Here is a 24,274-nt window from a genome sequence, read left to right as displayed (position 1 = left end):
GAATTTACATAGCCAGTATTGAAGATGCTTAGGACAGCCACTAGCTGATAATCTTTTAAACAATAGAAATCTAGACACAGAATCGAACACAGTTTCAAAGTCTATAAATGCCAAAAATAAAAGTTGATTCACTTGCATTTCATGTTCCTTTATATCATGAATTGTATGGAGGTTAATAGTTGTTCTGAGACCTTCTATGAAACCTGTCTGAAATAGATCATTTATCCTAGCAACATTTGTGCACTTCTTGAATTCATCTAAAATCAAGCATGCAAAAAAAGTTTCCCAGGGTGTCCAGAATTGCAATTGGTCTGTAATTTTGAGGTGCCACTCTATCTCAGGAAATCGATCATCTTGCCTATCTCCCTTTTTATAGATAGGCAAGATGATCGATTTCCGCCATGCATGGGGAATTATTTGAGATTGGACGGTTTGTTGGAAGATCACTCTAAAAATAGGAGACCACACTTCAGGATGGGCTTTTAACATCAAATTGGATAGCCCGTCAGGGCCAGGGGCTCCTGACGCGCTCAACTTCCTAATGTTGTTCAATATATCCTACTGATCAATAATTAGCTGGGAGCATGCATCTACAGCAATGGCAGGAGGGAAGTTGGTCCAATGAGTATCGGCATATAGTGAGGAATAATACTGTACCCATGATTAATCTGGCTAACCAATTGAGAGTTGACATAAGCAGTTTTTATCAGGCCCCATATCAAGGCGGAGCTTTTTGACGCTAAAGAATGCAACATGACTTGAGGATAATTCAGAATCATGGCGGCTTTGTGCTGTTTGAGCCAGTTATTATAGGCATTCTTTAATCTAGATGTTTATTTGACTTTCTCCGCCAGAGATACATTTCTTAAATGGCGAATCTCCATGGGCAGATTGGTTTTTCGGGTTCTGATCTCGTCATCATATGTGTGTGGATGTACTTTGTTGTTTACTAGAGTAGCTGATTTATGTTGCTTAAAAGGCTGCAAGATGGGTACATACGTGCCGTCTTGATGCTCTATATGCGGAGATAGAATGTCTTTTGGGTAGAATATGGCTGACAGTAAATGATTTAAGGATGATTGAGTCCATCTAAATCTATTGCTTTTCGCTGATAACATTAGGTCAGTGTTATAATATTGAATCTTGTCATGCTCTCCTTCAAATCTACACTCCCATGTCAAATCAAGAATATCATGATCACTTGTATCCTGAGCTATCACTTTGAAGGATTCCACTAGCGTGAATAATGCACTGTCAACATATATACAGTCAATCAAGGAAGAAGACTTGCCTCAATGCCACATATTGTTTGCAGGATATCATCAGAAAACGACCCATTCCCCATAACAAGCCCTCTTTCTTTCATCAGGGCCTTCCATTGCCTTATGGTTTCTCCAAGCTTGTCCCCCCACCAGTCACACAGTTCATGTTAAGATTACCGACCACCAATGTAAGGGTTACTGATGCCTCCTTTGTAATCATGTCGAAACATATAGCTAAGTCTTTAAAAAATTCGGAATCTTTAATAGTTAAATGATTCCAGTACAAATGTAGGCATGCAATGCATGTTTTGTGGTGGGTGATCTTGACCAGTTGAATATGACTATTTGGAGAGGTCCAAGGTTCTATAGTCAGACTTCTAGAATTCTTGAAGGCTATTAATAGACCCTCCATCTGTCTGCCTCTCAATGGAACTGTTGCAGGGATTAAGGCTATTTGATGATTCTCCCAAACCGGAGGAACCCTCAGCCACACTTCCTGTAGTAATATTATATCATAGTGTGATAGACAGGTGGAGGATGCCATCATCAAATTACCCTGAGTATTCCATGAGGCCAGATTAATGCTATTTTGTGAGAATATCTTGGGTTGTTATTGCCTGATCTCAGAATTATGCATGCATGGAAGAACCACAGAGCTGGATTGGTTCACCAGTTCAGGGGAGTACGATATGGTCAAAGGCGCATTTAACCACGGTTTATTCCGTATGAGCCTTTTTTGGTTGAATTGCTGTAGATGTCCCATAGAGCTCACTTCTGTCACATTTAGAAGCATGAAGCCTAGATTATATAAATCCAGTCTAGCCTGCCAGATAGCATTTCTCACCAATCCTGAAGACATCCAAATCTTTACCACTGATCTATCATAGTCATAGATAAATTCAATCTGAGCTAGGTCAGTGGTCATAACATCCTGGAGAGACGGAATGCTATTTAGAATATTCAGAACCAGAGACCTATTTAAATCATATGTATCAAAATCACCTCCTCGACATTGTAAGATTAGACTAAAGTGTGTTGAATTATCACAGTTGTTATGTCTTCCTTTCGTTTTGATGTTTATTTCACCTTTCTTTTCTTTTATAAGATCAGGCTATTTTTGGGGAATGCTGTTGTCTATTTGTTCCCCAGAACTCGTTTTGCTGCAATAGTACCTTATTTTTTCCATTGTATGTCTGTGCTTTCAGTCTGTTTCTGGAGTGGATTTGATCCTTTTGTTCTGGAAAGGATACCGACTGAGACATAAAAATGCCCATTGATTTCATGATTTCTTCCAGTCTTGACTTAAGAGTAGTCAAGAGGGAGTCGTTTCTGTGGTGTTGTGGAATAATATCAAGTCTTATTTCCTTAATTATTATAGACACTGGAGCAATCTCAGATGGAGATGTTTTAATCTTGTTTTCAGAGATTGCTTCGACAAGATCATTCAAGGGCGCATAGTTTATCTCTTATATTGATGCAATATTTGCTATCTCTTTAGTCTTGTGTGTCTGAGAAGCCGTCGCTTTTATTTTTGCCCAAGTTACATATTTCTTTACAATAGCTGCACCTTTCTCTTTAATTCCTCGTCCCACCACAGTTAACATCTTCACAATATGCTGTGCATTTTTAGTTTTTTGAGCCTTAGATAGTTTTCCATTTTTTGTCTTTTTCGCACAATTAACGATTCCAGCATTTTTTTGTTTGTTTTTGGTTTTATTCTGTACATCAAAGATGTTATAATTTACATTATTTCTACTTTCACAGCTAGGATTAGTAGTCAAGAGTTCTGACGGCACTACCGTATGCATAGCTTCCATCGTTATCTGGTCTGAGTCCTCACACTGAGGAACCGAACATCCATTTTGTTTAACAGAGGTATTTGACAGTTTTAAAGTACTCAAGTCAATGGGTGTTGTAATTTCAGGGGGAGCAACTGATTATTGGGAACTGGGATTGTAATTACTGTTACTAGTCTGTAAATTAGAACCAACAGGTGAATTTGCAAACCCTAGAGTGTTTGCTGCCTTGGATTCTAAAATTTCTCCTAATAGAACATTTTGATCAGACAGGCGAGAATCCAGCGTTTCGTAAAGCTTAGCTAACGAGAATAGCGCCATATTCATCGACTGAAGAGATGTTTCCACTAAACCAGCCTCTGACGAAATGTGTACTGCTTGATTGACCGGGCAGTGGTACTTCATTTGTCTCGGGGTAGGCTGTGTAAATGAGATAGATAGAACAGAGTGGTTGTGGATAGAGTCTGAGAGCATGATCAGCGATTGAGATAATTGTTCATGTTCACAAGAAACACACGGATGATCTAATAACCTAGTATCGCCATTTTTCAGCGTTATTGCTTGTGCACTTGGTGTAGTATGGATTGTAATTTGGTCTACATTAGAAGCTATGGACAAAAGAGGAGTTTCTAATGTCTCTCGATTATGATGTACTAGAGCATTTTCCACCAATAAATGTTTGGATGGTAGTACAAAGTCTCCCAAAAGATTAGTTTCAGTAAATACCACCATCAGAGAATCTGATGGTGAGCACATATCAATTGGTAAGGCCTGCACCGAGTTTGTTCGCTCCCCCAATATATGCGAATATGGTGCTTGCATAACTACTTCCGGTAAGACATTGTCAATTATTTCATGTTCAGAAAGCCATTCAACACAAAATGTCCTTGTTGTGGTAATGTCAGGGCATGCTTGCCGCATTTAGGAGTTGTGTGACACGCTGAGGGGCATTCTTCAAAAATCCATGTTGTAGGACTATAGGTCATAAGGGTGTAAGGTTTTGCCATTTATATAAATAGAGCTGACCAACAGCACAATACAGCTCTGCCTATAGTGGTAGCACTCGTAAGTGTGCCGATTGAAAAATATCTCGCTATAGTGATGTTATTAGTTGTTGCAAACACTCACACAAAGTATAACAAAATATATCACGATCAGAGTTGGCCCTCCAGCTCTATCAGCAGTATGAGCTCCTCAGAAGCCCTTCCACGAATGCCCGTGGTCGAATGCGCGTGCGCCAATAAAGATATAGGAATTCTGGGAGGACGTGGGTCGAGTCAGAGAGCACTTTAAAAAAAATGAAACCAAAACAATTCACAAAAGCGCTATAGGGCTTAGTTCAGAGAGATGCTTTCAGAGTTCAGTTCATGGATTTCAAATACAAAACAATTACTGTGATAAAGCACGAGAAAGGTAAACACAAACATTTCAAAGTCCAGCGTTCGTATCAGAGAGCAGAGAGCAGTCCTTTCTGGCAGTATCAGTCCTTCAGAAGCCCTTCCACGAATGTGCGCGTGTGAATACATGTGCGCCAATAAAGATATAGGAATGCTGGGAGGACGTGGGTGGAGTCAGAGAGCTTGTGAGGAAGCACGAGAAAGATAAACACAAACATTCCAAAGTCCAAGGTTCATAGCAGACAGCAGAGAGCAGTCCTTTCTGGCAGTATCAGCCCTTCAGAAGACCTTCCACGAATGCTAATTCAAACTAGAACATGATGTACAAAAATGGAGTAAAGTCTAAGAACTCCACACAAAAAAAAGAGGAAACTTATGACTAAAGAACTATTCACAAAGGCAGTGGGCTAGTCCTTCTCCTCACCATGCTCCCTCAATGTCTCAGCCAGGGCATCATCGAACACTGTGTCCACTTCCCCTAGGCCGGCCTCTGCTCTCACCTCGAGGGCTTCAAGGGACTCCAACATGGTCCTCTCCATCCCCTCCCACTCCCTGCAAGTCTCCTCGAGGATCTCAGCCCGCCTCTCTGCCCGACGGAGTGAAATTTCTGCCCTGGCCATGGTGAGTCTTGCCTCCCATGCCCGCTGCCACTCTGCCCCGATTTGCTGCCCCAACTGCTCCAACACAGAAGACATCATTTGGCGAAAGGTCCACATTTGCATCCTGCCCAATACCTGCCTCCCTGAGATGGTATGCCTGAGTACTGTAGCCTCATAGTCCAAGCCTGCTGCTGCTGAATTGTCCAGTACCTGGTCCTTAAGAACAGCCTCCGGGCTGATGACATCACCCAGGGCCATCGTGCACGTGCCCTGTTCCTTGGTGCCTGCTCTCCCTCCATTGCCACAGCTCCTGTCAACAACTGAATCGGTGTGGTGACCACCTCGGTTGATCCACAGTCAACTCCCAAATCTGGCAGGGATGTGATCTCTACCTGACGGGCCACCAGGGGTGGGACAGGTATACAGGAGGCGCTGCTGGTATCTGGGCTGGAAGGTGGGAGGGAGGATGACTGGTGCACAGAGGAGGAAGACGAGTAGGGGGTTGCATAAGTGGCCAGCCCATGCACCCAATTCTAGACCAGGAACTGAGCTCGCCAGTTCAGTAGACGCCAGCCCTCATTGTGATGATCTGCAAGCCCACCACCGTAAGCCTGCACATCATTACGAATGGTGCCTGTATGCCTCACAATACCAGATAGCACCAGTTCTAGCCTGTCTCGAATGGCGAGATCCGCAGGCATTGGTGTTTCCATTTGTGTGGAAACATTAGACACCTGCGGATGGGTTCGGCCTGGGGCATGCCGGCAGGAGCATACTGGTGCTGGTGCATTCCCAGGGGCAGGGCCCCATGGACCCCATGGACTGGGCTGATGCAGCCTCCTAATCCTCCCCCGCCAAACTGGATGCCTCCCCATCGTCTTGTGCTGTGGATTGCCCCTGTGCGAGCTCACCTGTCCCTCCCGCTGTTGAGGAGTCCACAACCACCTTTGCCCTCTTGGACCTCCCCTCAGCGGCTGCGGCCATTGTCTCTGATGCTGCACCAGTCTCCTCGCTCCCCGAATATGAAATTACCTGGGGGCATGACTGGGCCTTGCGCCTGGGCCTGGTGGAGGCATCACTGCTGCATTGCTCCACAGCAACTTCTCCGCCCTCCTCTTCCAACGTCGCTGTGGATGGGGATACATACACACAGGGTACTGTACTTGTGTGTATTTGGCACAAAACATATGCACATGAAGTGCACTGCCAAAGGTCTCAACCGTCATCACCTTCCACAACTTACAGGTACATGCAATGTACATGCATGTCTATCCTTCTTACAGACAATCACATCCTTGGACATGGCCGTGTCAGCACCTACAAATTGTGCATGCTATACACACATGCATCATGGGCCATTTACATGTCATTCACACACATCACCTGATAGTTCTGAAGCAGTGCACTGAGCCATCACATCAGTGTCCCATCAACGTCAATCAGGCAGCAAGATTAGTATACACATTCAATCGCACCAGTTACACCCATCCTGGAGTGTTGGCCAGTCACACAGTCACATCTCAGACACATGCACACGTACACCATGCCTGTTCATGAGGTTGACGACAACACCCATATGTCACACCTCTCACACGGCCAGGTATCAGACACATGTAAGCAACCATGTTCACATCGTAATATGCTGCATCACAACACACGTTTTCAAAGTAACACTGTTGAAATCAAACATGCTTAATAGAACACATATGCACCGAGGACAGCAACACATGGACACTTACCAGTCGACTCGAGACGGTGCAGCAAATCGATGACCTGGGCGTGCAGCGCCAGGTAAAACTTCTCCAGGGCCCGCATGTCCATGGTGTTCAACCGGCCCAGTGCCCCTTTGGTCGAGACCAGCCTTGAGGAAGCACTGGGCCTTGTTGTGGGTCCTGGATTTCATGTCCTCCCAGCGCTTGTGCACATGGTTGAAATCCCGGGATGCCACCCCCTCTGCATTGATGGCACCGACGATCTGGTCCCAGACCATCTTCCGTCCTTCTTTGCTGACTTTCGTTGGTACGTGTAAGAGGGCATCATATTGCCCCAGGACATGCTCCACCAGGATATCAACTTCAATTGCAGTGAAGCTGACAGCTCTCTGCCGTGGAGTTGCCACTTGCCTCCGAAGATGTTTGTTCAGACATGGGAACCCACCAGGCTGGTGTGGGTGGGCAAGGTGGTCCTGGGGCTGGGCTGTAGACCATTGTTCTGGAACGTTGGGAGTCTTCTGGATCAGCAGAGGTGGTCACAGGTCTAACGACAGGAGCACTGGCAATGGCTGTACAGCAGGCACTCAAATTTCAGACATACAAAGTGGCCAGGCAGCAGCAGATGGCTCGTAGGAGGCAGCTCAGGGCAGAAGGAGGCAGGTAAATTGGCTGTTTGCAGGAGCATGGGTCTTTCGTGTTACTGCGTGGGCAGCCGGAAACAGAGTGACAGGTACTCCGACGTGCGGAAACAGCACATTAGCATGAAACCAGAGGAAAGGGTCTAAGCGCGTAAGCTACATGACATGCGCTGAACGTTGGCCGTTCGCGTTCAGATTTGGGATAAAAGAGTGCATAGGAGAACATCACACGCTTGTGCGAGTTAGAGTGGACAGACGAGTGTACTTGGTTGATATTGGCGTTTCCACGCGATCTTTTCACTACTGCAACAGTGCAAGCTTTTTGTTTTGGTGGGGGATTTTCCTCCACGCACAAGCACGTTTACTTTTCCCTATTTTACAATGGCTCACAGTGAGTCATGTACGCATTTTGCATAATGTGGGTGCCCCTGTGAGTCGCGTACACCCATTTTTAACATCACAGTACCTTACGTGTCCTTCGTGTATGCATTTTTTCTGTTGCTGGGTGCCACAGCATATTGTGTTACATTTATTCTTTTCACGTGAGCTACCGAGGGGTCGAATACACATATTTAGCTTTTTTGGGGTGCCTGTGCACTAAGCATCCCATTTTGTTTGCCCAGGGGTTACGTTGCGCCTTGCTGGAGCACACTGGTACTTCACATACACTGCCCCCTAACTCAAATTGCCCAGGACAATTGATAGCTGCACCTCTCATTGCACTAATCCATCAGTGCCATGAGTGGGAGGGCAACAAGTGGGAACAGAGGCAGAGGTAGCCAAGATGGTTAAGGGGTCTGGGGCCATGCAGGGAGAACTATGCCCCCCACCCACCAGGGTCAGGGAGATGCAGCTGATGCTGACGTCCCCAGCACCCAGAGTCCAGAAGCAGCAGGGGCAGCTGCAGTCCCCACCACTCTGGCTCAGGGACCACCAGCCATGGCTGTAGTGTCCACGGCCCAGGTCCAGAGAGACACAGGGATAGATGTTGTCCATGCATCAAAGGGCAAGGGATGTGCAGTGAAAGTACCTGGCACCAGCACCCAGGACCCGGGAGTAGCAGGGTCATCTGCGGTCAACACCAGCCAGGCTCAGGAAGCTGCAGGGGAAGCTGCAGCCCCCACCAACCAGGCTCAGGGTCCCCCAGCCAGGCCTGTGGTGGTCACAGCCTTGGTCCACCCAGATTCAGGGGCAGATGTTGTTGGTTCCAAGGGGAAGGGACGGGCAGTGAAAGGTCCTGATGCCAACACCTTGGGTCCTGGAGCAGCAGGTTCATCTGCTGTCCACAACAGCCAGGGTCAGGAAGCTGCAGGGGCAGCTGCAGCCCCCCCCACCCAGGCTCAGGGTCCCCCAGCCAGGCCTGTAGTGGTCACGACCCTGGTGCACCCAGACGCAGGGGCAGATGTCGTTGTGTCCAAGGGGAAGGGACGTGCAGTGAAATGACCTGGCACCAGCACCCTGGTACCGCTACCTGCAACGCTACCTACTGTCCCAGCATCAGAGTGTAATGCCATAGCCCTGTCCACCAGTGCTCCAACCCCTACTAACCCAAGTGGTCCCAGCCACACAGGGTCTGCACTCCACATGAAGAGCTCATTAGTGATATGATTGAAGTGGAGCAGATCCAAGGTGTGGCTGACCTACCAAATTATGAGGAAATGTCTGGTGAGTGGTGAACCGTGTGCATCCAGGACATGTGTATGTTTATTGAATGAAGTGTCACGATTGTCTGGCACTTATGCCTGCATTTGCATGACTGCCATGGGTGAACCATGTCATGGTGGAATGACATGGGCTTGTTGTCCTGCAGACTGCATACAAACAATGTGCTACACCATGACTATCCTCGTCACAACACCTGCACCCTCCTTTCCTGTCACACTCTGTCCAGCCTCTCGTGGCCCTCTTACAGCTCCAACCTGTGATGGCAGATAGCCTGGATAATCTTCTACTCTGCACTCGCCTTCTCTCCTCACATCTCTGAGGTCTCTAAGAGGTCACCCTACCAGCTGCACCTCCTCGGAGGTATTCTTCCTTTCCTACCCTTCCCAAAGCAACTCACTGTCTCCACAGGACTGGTCATTCATATGCCTGCCTCCTGCAACTGCCTCTACCAACATTTCTGTGCTTCTACTCTCTTCCGTCTGCAATTTATCCAGTACAGGCCTGTGAGGATTGTCCATTTGTCTTGGGTCCAGGTATTGTATCTTCACAGGACTGCGATGATGGCACTGGCTGTTCAGTTTTCAAACCCTGTGTATTGTCCACAAGGCCTTATGGATCCTGGGGCCGCAATTCATTCAACTCTATCTTCCAAATTCACTTCCTTCTCATGGTCCTAAATCATCCCTCTCCTACTCCCTCCAGGTCAGTAGCTTCTCCTCCCAATGAGTTGGTGGTTAATGTCTATCTTCGGCTGGGGCCTGCCTCTGGTACAGCCTCCCTGCCTCAATGGAACTGGAGGTGAACCTTCTCTGGGTCTGTAGGCACATCTGATTCTTCCTCATGTGTTGTGCTTTCTCTCCTCCTCTCCCCTCCTGGAGTCCTGGATGACTGAGTGAATGCACTAGTCACCTAGCCACACTCTGATATCCGACACTGTCCTCTGAGCCACCAGTTGAACCCATGCACTGCCTCCCAGGCATCCCCTGCACTAGGATGGCTGTTTACTGTATCCCTACAACTCACTACCAGCACTTGACACCTGATGTCTGCATTTACCCTTCCACTGCCACCAGCCTGCAACATTTACTTTTCTGGTTATGAAAATATATTTTAATTTGACACCATTCCCATGTACTGCACTGCCCCCTCACACTTCCAACCCCAGGTCTCTCCTTCAACGTGCCTATTCACTTGTGTGATGTCAATGTGACCTGGCCTCATGGAATCGGTGTGTCTGGCTTCACCACCACCCTTCCATTGACACGGCGTACATGCAGGAGTTGGTGACATGAGTGACATGACATGTTAATGTGTTGCAGGACAACATTGTGATACCTATGTGTGTGGGCTATGCTATTTACATGTGTCTTCATATTTTTTCTGTCCGTGTGAAGGTGATGAGGCACTGGATGCAGAGGAGGGGGTGGAGGAGGAACAGGACACTGAGCCACCACCGAGCATCAGTGGAGGATGTGGTGTGGCAGCCCATGAAGATCCACTGGTGCTATAGTCCATCCTGGGCCTGGCTCAGTATGAGTCCGCCTCTGATGAAACCTGTGGCTTTGGTGGTGAACCAGAACTTGATTCCTCTGTGCTGTCGCAGGTGAGTGCATCAACTGTGGGTGCTGTTGTATCCCAAACGTCTGCAGGGTGGGAAGGCCCCTCACAGGGCCAGTCAGTGTTGATACGCCCGTCTGTGGTAGCTACGGCTGCGGAGTCACTCTAAACAGTATTTCCTTCTGGTCCTGGGACAGCTGATCAAGGGCGGAATGCAGTCCTGCAGCCACAGACAGCAGCATCACATCAAAGGCCAGGTTCCCTTGGCCCTGGGGCCAGGCAGGAGTGGGGTCCGCCAACACGGTGGCCGTGTAGCACTGGCGATACTGTGTGGAAGCAGTCCATGTATACTGTTGTACAACAACACGGTACTTCAAAAGAGATGTTGGCTCAGGGCATGGATAGGGTGGCCAATTCCATGATCCCCCCAGAAAGACAGGTGGAACTCCAGCTGCAGGCATTGCGGTCCACATGCCACTTACACAGGGCACATGGAGGGCAGCAACAGGGGCCGATAGGCAGAACTGAGGGATCTGCAGGCATCCCTGGTTGCAGAGAGTCGGGCCCACAGGGACGCCCTGAGGGAAGTGTATAGGTCCCTCAAAACTACACTGCCTGCACCCGAGGCAGCCCGCAGTAGAGGCTCAGAACAGCAGATGCAACAGTTGACTCATACCATCTCTGAGGAACTCTGTGCATCCAGTGAGGTGTTGCATGCAGACCTCAGAGCCATCCTGTTGGCGATGCATTCATCTCAGTCCCACATGGCCGCTGCTTTGGAGGACCGGGCCAGGGCTATGCGTGGTGAACCTCCCTTACCACTACCACCTTCTACTGCTACACTGGAAGGTGGCGACAGCAGCAACAGCTCTCCCGATCCACGTTATCCTTGCGGCCCATGAAAACATGGAGGGGTTTTATTTTTTCTTCTCAACATGTGAACCTTGGTGACATTACTGCCTATTTTACCCAGTTTATTGTAGGTTCCCATTCTTTTGTTCTCACCTGTGCATATGTTAGTCCTTAGTTCCTCCAAGTTAGACTGCTGGAGTTCCCAGCAGGCAATCTCTGCACCTTATCTTCCCTTATCTTACCTGCGGTCTATTGTGAATTAATGTGACAGTGTGTTGCTTTGTGTGGCATCTGAGGGCATCCACTGTAGGTTCCAGCTGGACCCATACAGGCTTTTCTTGTGTTGGTACCCTCCTTGTTTGTGCCTTAGGGTCCAGACACATATGCCACTCCTGTTTCCCCTTTCCATGGGCTTGCAAGGAGTGCACCATGTAAAAGTAACTTAAACAGAAGCATTGGGCTGCCATTCTATGTGTGGGCAGTCTGAAGTCAGACCTGTGTATACACCCTTAGTGGGATTCATGATTGTTTGTCCAGTGCATGATTAGCATCCCTTTTTGTTTGGACATTGAGATCCATCCTTCGTTCCTGTTGCATTTTCATGAATTACCTTTGGCAGGCCCCCCAAAAATAAAAAATAAAAATTTGATGGGTTTTTCCATTAAAGATATCATGGCAAAAAACCCCATAAAAACATCCTGCGATGAAAGGACATGGAACCGTTATTTCTGTACTTGTTCCATTGCTCGTTGAGCGCTTTGTGACATTAGTGTTATGTGTTGGCCATTTATTTGTTTCTTTTGACATTGCATGGTATGGCATGGTGTGGCAATCACGTTATATGAAGTGTGGGAGGGTTTAGATGACATACCGGCATTTAAATGTGTACTTTGGCATGGTGTTACTGGCACACTCCATCTTCCATGTGTTCCTTTTGTGCACAGCTGATTGAATTAGTTTAAGTTCTAACGGATGCACACAATGTAGCACTTCCAAGGACACATTCTTAGGGTGGTAAGGTTGGGACAGATGATTTTCCCTTTGTCATCATCGAATGTCACGTGGAATTTGCCAGGGCTGTGTGCACTCCACAAGGGTAGGATTGTAGGTGAAAAATTGTGCCACAAGCTGGGTACAGGCAGCCTCGCTACATGCCCTTTCCCCTCCCATGCACAGCCGCCGTGCATGTGGTTGTGGGATGTGGGTGCACCACTATGTCCACCGGTACACCATGCCGTGATGCAACGTTGTGCAGGACACATGCTGCCACAATGATCCTGCACACTACTGGTGGTGCATATAGTAGCTCACCAAGTCAAGGGAGCAGAAGCGTGACTTGAGCACTCCCAATGTGCACTCCACTACAATATGGGCTGCATTGTATCTTACCTGGGGTGGTGTGGTGGGGTTCCGTATTGGCATCATCATGTAGGTGTTCAGAGGGCAGGCACTGTCCCCTGTAGAGGTGGCATGGTTTGTCAGTGGTGTAGTTTTGTCTGTGTGTCACATGCATGCATTTGCAGGGCCATTTGTACTCACCAATGAGCAATGTATTGCCATGCCTCCCAGCTTCCAGGGCCCGGTGTAGGGGTGACATCCTGAATATGAAACTATCATGGGTGTAGCCTGCATATACAGAGGTAATGATTCCCTTGGCATTACATAAAACCTGCACATTGATGGAATGCCAGTGCTTGAGATTGTGACAGATATGCTCTGTGGCCCTAGGGCCACATGGGTGCAATCAATGGCACCAAGCACTTTAGGGAAGTGTGCCACCCTGTAAGAGTCCTCGACCAAGGCCTGTGTTAGGCAGAATCACATGCAGTAGACTTTGGAACCACTACATGCAATTAGGACTACACGTGTCAGTACAATTTCATCTTTGTGTTAGCCTGTACTACACAGTATTGTGGTAGCAGTGGCTGAGCAGCCAGACTTATCTCAAGAGTAAAGTGAGCAGTACAAGCGGTTACATAAAGGACCAACAATCATAGTGATTCAAATAACCATTTACTTAAGGTTTCTTGGTAAAGGAATATACATTTATTTACACAGTCATTTGGAAAACATTACACTAGCAAGACCAGCTCAATATCACATACTAATATACTACAAATACACAACCAATAAATTACTGAACAAGTTCAGCTTCCCTGAAGTGGGAGCAAAATGGCACTTCAATTACTTTCAAAGGGGGTAAAAAGACAAGGTTAAAAGAAATCAAGGCACAAAAATACGTTAATAGGCAGGGCAAAGGGTTTCAGTTCACTACAACCAGCAATTCAATTCAATAGGCCTGGGCCAAAGTCAATGGTTCAGAGTCTTGTATAGGATAGCACAGTTCTGGTAGAAAATGGTTAAGTCTTTGCCACGAATCTTAGAAGAATTTGGTCAGACCAAGAGTTAGATGTTGGTTTAGGGAAGGACAAGCCTTTTAAGTCGGGAAAGTTTCACAAACGTTCACCGTGGCCGAAAAGATTTCCTGACCACATTTGCACAGTACCTTTAAAGTGAAGAAGAGCTGCAGTTGAGGCAGTTGTTCCTTGCAGTCCCTGCAGATCTCACTGTTCCTGAGCTTCAGTCATGGGGACAAGAAGGAGGACGTCGGGAGGTTCCTGTACTGCCCAGGGACGAGGCTACACGCATGGCAAAACGTCAGTTTATGGTTTGAGTGCCTTAAAGACCACATATTGGTATCCTTCCCACTGGCTATCCAGTTTTCAACAGCACTCTGAAGAAGATTTGACCAGTATAGGGAGGGTGTCCAGGCGGCTTACGAGTTGGTTGTTCCCACCAAACTCAAGGGAAGAAGTTAACTTTGAAAGGCTTCTCTGTCGATGTAGTTTCAGACAATTCGGACCTGCAGCAGGGCTTCACCGGTGGACCAGGAGTTGCAGCAGTTGTCTTCCTTCAGCTCGTCTTCGGTTCTTTCATTACAGTGGTCGACTCTGCTTTCCAAGTCCCAGAAGCCTGCTTTTAAACAGATTTCCCCATTCATTCCAGCCTGGCTGTCACTCACACAGCAGGATTCCTGTCCTTTCCGGACATCCAGCCAGCCAATCATGCCAGAGTGCATTCAGGTCTCCTAGTAGACTAATCACAAGGAGCTTCTGGCACCTCTCTCACATCCTGTCCACCCCAGACAATCAGGCGCCAGAGGAGGGCTTCAGCACTGAAGCCCGCCAAGGGCCAACGAACAAAGGGACCAAACCTGTTTTGTTGTGGAGAGTTTGACACTAGACGGACCTTTCCTAAAAGAAACGGCCAAAAAAGTTGACCAGAGTCTGTTTTTACAGATAAGTCTTGGGCGCCATATTGGAAAACATGGCTGACCCGATTTTTAGCTACCGGTGTTCGCGGGCGGGAAAAATCATGGTAGTTTATTTAAAACCACTGCCACCAGCCATTTCAAGTAGAAAAGGGTAACTTCTGACTGCTACATCAGTGTTCAGACTCAGGGGATGCTAGTCAACCCCTCCAGCACTCTATAAGAAAATAGTGTGTGCTCGGTCTGTAAATTTATAAAGACTAGTAAAGTCAGTTTGACTTTACATGCTCTGGGAAACAGTAGTCAGTCCCAGAACAGGTATTGAAATTTTGGGGAGTGTGAAAGACACCTCTGTGCCACTGCACTGAAGGTGCTGTGCGACACATAAGAAAAAGATGATGCCTATGGAGTTGTTTTAAAACTCCATATCCAAAGAACACAAAAGTAAAACACACTGCAAATGAAATAAAGTCCCAACATATAGCAAAAGAGCTGGAGGGCTCTAAGGTAGAGGGAATTTAGCACTTGGGTGAGAAATCTCCCTAACAACCTGCCTTTCTGTGCGTGTTCTAGGCATGTATATGTGCCTGCGCACTGAGGGGTGTGCAGTCATGATTGCCAAAACCTGCTGTAGGCAGCATGACTGAGTGGGCTGTGAAATGCCCCCAACTATGGCACTTGTCCACTGAAATGACCCAGTGGCCAAAAAATGCAGTACACTGAGCACCTTTTCCAAGGGGCTCAGTTCTTCGGAGCAAAGGGTGGGTGATGTGAGGTCATCCTCCCACTCTATGACCAGGTCTAATATGATATGAGGTGGAAACCAATACCTGCCATAGACCTGGTCATCAGGCATCCCATAAAGGCTGGTCCTGGGTAGAAAAATGCAGGCCCTGGGCATCCTCCATCTCCTGCGGTGTCTCACGATCACTGCAGGGAGAAATGGTGCATTCATCGTAGCTGTATACGTGTATTGGTTGTTCGCATTGCCTTTTTATGCATTGGTATTTGTGTGCAGTGACGCTTACGCCTGCTTTCGTGTCACGTGTTTCCAGATTTGCACATCTTTTTTTGCGCACCAGTACTTCCCACGTAACACCCACATTTACACCTGTTGTTCCCCATTCGATGTGTTCCGTCCCCTTTTTAAGTGACTGTGCAAGATGATATGCTCCTTCGCTAGAAGTCTCGTGCAAGGCGTTCGTGGTGTCGCAGTGACATGTTGGATGCGCAGGGATTCAGCGCTAGTTTCGGGTAAACCCCGCAAATTTTGTTCCATGAATCGACAAACGGGTGCTTGTGTGCATTTTCACGCGCAAGTCCACATTTTATGGGACAAATAATTCCATGAATCGGGTCCTATATTGGAGTGTTGTTATTAATACAGAAATTTATACCATACACCATAGAAGTACATCATTGTTAATCTGGTAATATTGGCCAATAAAATAATAACTTCAATCCTATCATAATTTTAACTATGGTAATTATGGAATAAATAGCTAACAATTGAAGACTTACTACGCAGCTGTGTTAGTATAAACAATACATATGAAGAGCCACAATGTATAGAAAAGTGAATCACATACAGTGAAATTCCTGTAAGGAGGAAAGAATCAACATCACCAGAAAATGTGAATAACATTAAAGTTCATGGATACTAATTAATTGTGTGTATGAGGCCTGCTCATTTCCCCGTGTATGTGCACCATTAGCTGAGGCCAAACCCTAAGGAAATTACCTTAAGAACATACAAGGGTAACATCTGTACATACAGCATCTTTTGAATTTTCATGTTCTGACTATCAGTGAACAAAAATACCTGATCCATATATGTCAATGAACAAAAACAAGTGGCCCAGGTATGGGATGTCATCAGTGATGTCATCAATGACATTTATGATGTCATCTTTGATGGCCTGGGTGTTAGTCTTAGCAGTGCAGTGTTGTGGAGCGAGTTATGGTTACTTACCTTACAATAACTGGTGAATTTCTGGGGGATTTTGATTTTACTTGTAACCATAACGTACCTTTAACAAAGTTTTTTACTGAATTTCATAGGTTTTTATCAGTGCAACTTAACCATAACGTTCCTTTAACAAAGCTTTTTCACTGAATATATACATAGAGGAAAACTTAAAAGAAACCAGCCAAATAATTCAAGATTCACCACAAATTGGGCAATTTCAACGTGTAGATCCTGTTGCTGCAGCCAAGATTTTAGACCAGTATACAATTCACCCACTACACTCCAAAGACACCATAGAAGAAGCATTAGAAACATATCAAATGTGTCAAGCCAAATGCTCCCCAAAGAGCATATGGGAGAAAAGTGTAGAAGCACGTTCTTTTCCTCTACTCTTCCTAGAGGGAAAGGAGAAAGATATGATGAAATATTCATACAGAATATCACTCTTTATGAATGTATTCTGAAGACCCCAGATTCAGACTAAGGGCTTCATTACACAGTAGGCGGTAAGGGTTTACCGGTACCGGTATTTTACTGGTACCGGTAAACCCTTACCGCCTTACTACGAGGTCCCTTTGCGGGTTGGGGAATTTAACGCCTGCTTTTTGCAGGCGTTAAAAACCAACCCGCAAAGGGACCAGGGAGCTAAGTACGGTACCGCAATTTGCATTGCCGTAGTTACCGCCTTCCCCATTCTCATGGAGCCCTATGGGGCAAATATGGGAATGGGGAAGGGCAATGGGGAAGGGGGAATTACCGCCCCACCAACCTTGGAATAGGGCAGTTATTCCCCTTTCCACAAAGGCGGTGCCAGTATTTTACCGGCATGGACCAAGGTGCTAATAGCACCTTGGTCCACCACCATCCATGTAATGAGGCCCTAAATGTAGAATACATTTTCCAACTCCTGTTTGAATGTGAACTAGCAACTCTATGTTATGGGGTTGCAAATACAGTAAAACAGGCTCTAATTTTTCAAACATATCTGCTACCCAACTGCTTAAAAAGATAAAAGACATTTGGGCCTCATTATGAGTTGGGGGTATCCCGGGAATACTACCCAAACATATTACCACTACCGCCACTTTGTCTGGGGGAATTTACACTGGATTACAAGTGGTGGTAGTGGTGTAATTCCCTATTTATATTGAGTCCATTGGACTCAATGAGGCTTTATTGGCAGAATTGCCACAGCAGAATTTCTGCTGTCGTAATTCCACAGATTCTACCGATTTTTCGCAGGTGAGTTGGAGGATCTACTGTCACATCCCGTTCTTGTTGGAAATTGCCATGGCATTTATATGAGCGCTCTTCAACACACAGAACCCGTTAAAAAACTACAATTCCCATCTTCCTGCTACGTTGGTCACCTGACACGCACGCACCACGTTGCCGTGTCTTCTGAAGACCGTATTTAGTACTGTCTGTTCGAGTGCCCAGCGCTCCTAAACTGTGTTAGTTTCGAGCGTTGTTTCCTGACTCCTGTTTAATCCTGAATCCTGTGCTAACTCCAAACCTTCGCCCCTGCCTTCTCTTCCGTTTTCCAACGCCCGCCCCTCTTCGACTGATTTCCCCGGAATCCTTGAACTCGGCTTGCATCTCGACCTCCACTTGCTAAAGTCCTTTGGCTGTGACGCTTAATATACTCGAACACGAAAATAAAGGAACTAGCGTGAAGTAACGCTTATTTTCTTTGCCCTTCATTTTGTTTACTTCAATTCATTCTTTTTTGACACTGTTTATTTTGGACGCTTTGCTGAATCTACCATTGGATTGCTTTGGACATTTTGGGACGCTTTGCTGAATTTGATTTGGATCACTTTAGGATATTCTTTGGGACGCTTTGCTGAGTCTATTTCGAAACACTGTGGATTTTGATTTGGAACGCTTTGCTGACTCTACTTTGGAACCCTGTGGCTATCTTCTTGGGACGCTTTGCAGCACTGAAGTCCTGAGACACTGGTGTACTCCTCCTTCACCGTTGATATAAGAATCCCCCTTTGTGTCCATTACTAGTAGGTTACTGGTACATTTTGCTACGGAACAGGTAAGAGTGGGTACTTGGGGGGTGTTGTTTGCTGTTGATTCAGCAATACCTGGCTGCATTCTGAACGTCTGCTCTGTTCTTCCCTCCTTTAGCTCTGCTGAGTCTGCTCCTGCCTTTTCACTCAAGCCCTCAGCCTGACAGGTGGAATAGATTCATTGTAGGCTGAGCTCTTGGGAGGGAAGTCTTTGGCATATCACGTTGGAGACTTCGTGTTCGAAGACAGAAGGTTACTTCTCCGGAACTGGGAGAGTAGCATCTGCGGCAACTGGGATACCATACCTAGGTTGTGACATCTACCCCCAGGACTTTCCTGGAGGCAAATCCTCCACTCCAGGCCCGACATGCAATTTGGCATAGTGGTAAAGCTGGCAGTAACAGAATTGCCGCCAACTTCACCACTTACCCCCAAACTCGTAATGAGTACAAAAGATGACGTTTTACAGTCAATTATCATAAATCTCTTGGCAAACATGTGTGGTAAAAAGGAATACTAGTTCTGATGCCACGCTGATATACGTTGTTTGCTAAGAAACCTAGGCCTACCAACATCATTTGTTACCTTAAGTTGTGCAGAATATGCATGGGATGACTTGCATGACTTCTTGCGCACTGCAAACCAAAATAAAGAGGCAATGGATATAAAAACACCAGGAGATCTCTGTTCTCTTGACCCTGTCAATGTATCAAGGTACTTTCACCATCACTTCATTTCCATGCTGCACTTCATATGCAATAGAAATACCCCTCCACTCAGAGAAGTGGAACACTTCTTTTGGAAGAATTAATATCGAATACTTCTTTTGGAGGAATTAATTTCAATCCAGAGGAGCACCACACATCCACATGTTTGTGCGGATTAAAGATGCTCCCAACTGTTTCCATTACAGTGATGAACCTGTTTTACAATTTATTGAAAAATACATTACCTGTGACATCGCTTCAGAAACCACACATAGTGACCTATGTACACAAATCTTAGGCTTCCAAAAACATAAGTGTGGCAAATACTGCTGACGTCGATTTAAAACCATAGGTAAAGACTATACCAAATGTTGATTTTGCTTCCCTAGACTAGTATGCACAAAATGACAAGTAAATAGCTTGATGTTTTCTGTTATACAAAGTGTAAAATGGAAATCCCCTGAAAACACATACAACTTTAAAAGAGAAGAAGCATTTAAATACATCAATGATTACAATGCAATCATTGCCCTTTGGTGGAATGCAAATATAGTCATACAATAGATTGCAGGCAATTCCACTGCAGTTGCAAGATGTGTCACAGCCTATCTCACCAAAGCTGAGAAAACAGAGCTGAAAGACCACTGGGATGGCATATCATCTGACAAAACACTTTAAAAAAAATTGTACAGCTTTGGTATAAAAATGCTCGTCCATAGAGAATGCGGATGTTACAAAGCTGCAGACCGTTTAACACTTATTTGGGAAATCTGAAAACACCTTCATTACGAAAAAGATTACGAAAATCCTACCAAGAGATAGAAACTATAGCCACAAATGATCCCAACAGCAGGGACATTTAAAAAAAGCAATTAAATGTATGCATACTACCCAAACCGAAGTACTGCTTTGGAAACCATGTGCCTGTACGACATAGCCCTACTCCTACAAAAGCAATATCACGCCACATGAGCTAACTAGCACATATTCAGTCTTAACTTGTGAAGGAAGCCTAGTAAAACTTACTAAGTAAAGTTATCATTTAAATCTCTTATCACACAATAGATCATCAGGCCCATGATTCAATGTTATTTACCCTTTGAACGTTAGCTTCTTTGTAAGTATAGCAAAGCATGCCCTCCAACAATAGGTTCTATCCCTCGTGAGATGGCTGACCCTAGACCCTTTAACTATTGTGTGATAAAGTACTTCGGTGTATTGTCAGGTATGATACCTCGGTAGTCCCCTTAGTGTTTTTTTGATCGCTTAAAGCTCCACAACTTAGAGAACTTTATTACATGACCCTATTCCAACTTTTTAAACCTTGGAGAAAAGAAGAAGAATTATTAGGTGACCATGGCTCAGTTGAAGCTGCATTTGTAACAAATGTCAATTTTCAACAATACAAATACATTTTGGACCGTGAACACGAACAAGAGGAAGGCAGTCAACCCTCTCTTACAGGAAGCAGAGAACCACTTGGAGAACTACTCTTCTAAAGGAAGCAGAAATACAATTTAAACAATCTGAAGAAGACTTGTCAGTGTTCAAATCATAGCTAAAAGCTAAACAACTCACCATTTATCTAGAAGTCACACAAAAATAAACATGGTTTTAAACATTGAAACTAAACCATGTAGCGGAACAAATGATAAACCCCTGCACCTGAATGTAAGTGGTGAAGATTGTTCTGGCAGAAAGTTCTTAATTTAAATAATCATCACACGTCTGCAAGACTTAATGAACAACACCCTTTCAGCTGTTGTAACAGCCACCACAGGACTGGCTGCCTACAAAATAGGCATAGACTACTGCCCCTTCCAGTAGAACACCAAACACATTAAAAATACTACACATTATCAGCAGAAGCTGCTACTGAACTAGCCAGAATTCTGAAACAAATGAAAGTGTTCCTGAGAGATGAAGTAAGCATGGTTTCCAACTTCATGTTGGCTTTAATTCATCTCAGAATACAAGAAGTCCTAAAAACCAACTCTGAAGAATGTTTAGAGGAAAACACATTATTGTTTTTGTAGACCTCCTACTGTTAACACCAGTAAAAGGTCAACCCATGTTCAAAACATTAGGACACAAACATTGCTTTAACACACTAAGCAGCATTGGAAATGTAAATCTATGGCAACATTTTTGCTACAGAGAACTAACTCAAAACATGCACCAGTCTGCAGACCTCACATATGCTAACATTTTAAAAAGCATTAGAACTGGGCTGCTTACTAAACATGCAAAACCATCTTTAAAAGTAGACTAATCCATGAGCTATATGGGTAAAGCACATCTGCCCCTGATGCCATGGAACAATTAACTCAACAAAATCTACAGTGTATGTCCTTAATGCCAACCCTTGCAAGCTGTAGTCAATTCAATGAGACAATGTTGAAAAAGAAATGCAAACCATAGCGCATAGCAGCTCCACAGACAAATTATAAGTGCACGGTATGATATTTCCTATGTGTCAACAAGCAAAAGCACAACTAGATATTTCCCCAAAATATATCTCCAATAAAGCCGGATCGGAGAAAATATTGACTTTGTGTCTAAACTGCAGAGTAATTCTGAAATGTAGCCTTGACGTAGACCAAGGTTTGGTCAATGGAGCAATTGGTACAGTTGTTGGATTCCAAACATGTCCACATGACAACAACATTCAGTTTGTCATCATCCACTTTGACAAACTTGCAGAAGTAAAATAATAATATGACGTTTCCTTTGTTTCAAAGACATGTACGTACGCAGAGAACAATTTTCTCTATCTCTTACATATGCTGTCACTATTCACAAATCACAAGGTGTAACCCTAGATCAAGCATTGATTGACATTGGCAGCACAGTCTTCAAAGAAGGCATGAGAAAGGTAACGCTTTCACGTCTATGTACACTCATTGGTCTATCCCTAGTTAACGTTGATGCAAACAAAGTCAATGCTGACATTTCTTTCATCCTGTGATAAAACAGGCTATGGTCACTATACACCCCCATCTAGATATGTACCCTGTACCTCAAAATAATAAACCTTTTAAAAGACAAATAATAGAAACAGAACTTATAGCAGATTTCCCAACAATACCACAAAAAAACAAAGACCAACCCCATTTGCATCAGACAATACGAGTACAAAATCAACTACATATGCATCACAAAAGAAACACACACAACTCTCTTCTCCAGAAACATCGGCAGGCCCATCAAACAATCCACAGACAGATCTCTCTGGTCCATTTAAATTCAGAAACACAACTGGAGTACATTGTTATGCTAAGGTGACAATGAATCTTCTCTTTCAATTGCCACCAACTGTTCACAACATTTACTTAAACAACTCAGACCAGTTGTGTTTGCAAATGCTCGTCCTTCACAGAAATGCCATAAATAATCATGACAGCACTCAGGTATAAGTCAAGAATTGGACTACTGTGCAGGAATGGTAATATTTACCATAAACACACAGGAAGAGCCACAAGAATCCCTTATGTATTATTGCAAGTACTAGAAACCAAAAACATCCCCAAAACTGAAATCTGCCAGATATCATACATGTGGAAACATACATGGACTCTCTGCAACCATATTTCACAAGACCACATCCCTAATAAACAATTTGTATATGTATCCATGCAAAATTCTGAATTCATTGCATTTCACCAGCTTCTGCAGAATACAAACCATGGCACATTATGCTATTTTTGTAATGTATATAATTGTTCTGCCATACAAATAAACTCACATAGCCAATATGTCATAATAATGCTTCTAAGTGTTATGCGCGCAGGTTCCTGGAATGGTGTACGTACTTTTCGTGCCACCAGAAAAAACACAGGAGTCAGCCGAACTGTGTGTTGTGGTTCACGGGGAGGAATATCCCGAACTTCGATCTTTCGAGGTGGCTGGAGGTTGCCATGGAAGCTTAGCAATGCGTTGCTAAGGAGACGCAACATGCGTGCTGGTTCACGGCGGTGATCATGTGACATTGGATATTTAATCCCGCCCCCCTGCTTGCTCAGTGCTTCTGATCAAGTATTTTTGGCGCTACTTGTTTTCTAGCCTTGCATCTTGTTTACCTGGTATCTTGAACCTTTGCTTCTCTAACCGACCTTGCTTTTGGATATCCCAAGTCTGTTTTGGTGCTTCGGTGATCTACTGGTTTTTCGACCCTTGCGTTCTGCCCTTGGATGTTGTTATTGCCTAATCCTCAGTCTAAGTTTGCTTGTATGGATTTGACCCGGATTGTTTAAAGGATTTCTATGAAGTTGTGGACTTCATTCACTCTTGCTACGTTTCTGGTTACTTCTTGTACTGTTAAACACAGTATCTGTTATTTCGTTAACAGCCTCCGCTGCAACGTGGGACAGCCTCAGCTGCGCCGCGGGACAGCCTCCGCTGCAACGTGGGACAGCCTCAGCTGCGCTGCGGGACAGCCTCCGCTGCAACGTGGGACAGCGTCTGCTGCATCACGGGAGTTGTTTCACCATTAGGTAAAAACAGTTCAACTTTCCGTATTCCTTCTAACTCAGACGGAAATTATCTTTCTCTTTCATCACAAACCTTTACCATGTGCAATTAACCCTGGAATCCCTCTGAATATTCCTAGTATTTCCCGATTCCTGCTCAGATCGTGGTTAATCAACTTAGGATCAATACTATCTTTGAGCAGCTACGGTGGTCTCGGAGGGATATCCAAACATCTTTCAATTAATTGATCCCTCTGTATGTGAATTGTTACCATTCAGAGGGGTACATTGGTGGGAAGAATTCTTCTTCTACACTACGGGGTCAACCAGTGAAGAGGAGTGCTGACATAATCAGAAGC

The sequence above is a fragment of the Ambystoma mexicanum genome, chromosome 5q, assembly GCF_040938575.1.
Source record: "Ambystoma mexicanum isolate Mex_15411 chromosome 5q, UKY_AmexF1_1, whole genome shotgun sequence".
In the NCBI taxonomy this organism is placed as follows: Eukaryota; Metazoa; Chordata; class Amphibia; order Caudata; family Ambystomatidae; genus Ambystoma; species Ambystoma mexicanum.
The sequence above is the reverse complement of the archived record's forward strand: the minus strand, read 5'-3'. Positions refer to the sequence as shown.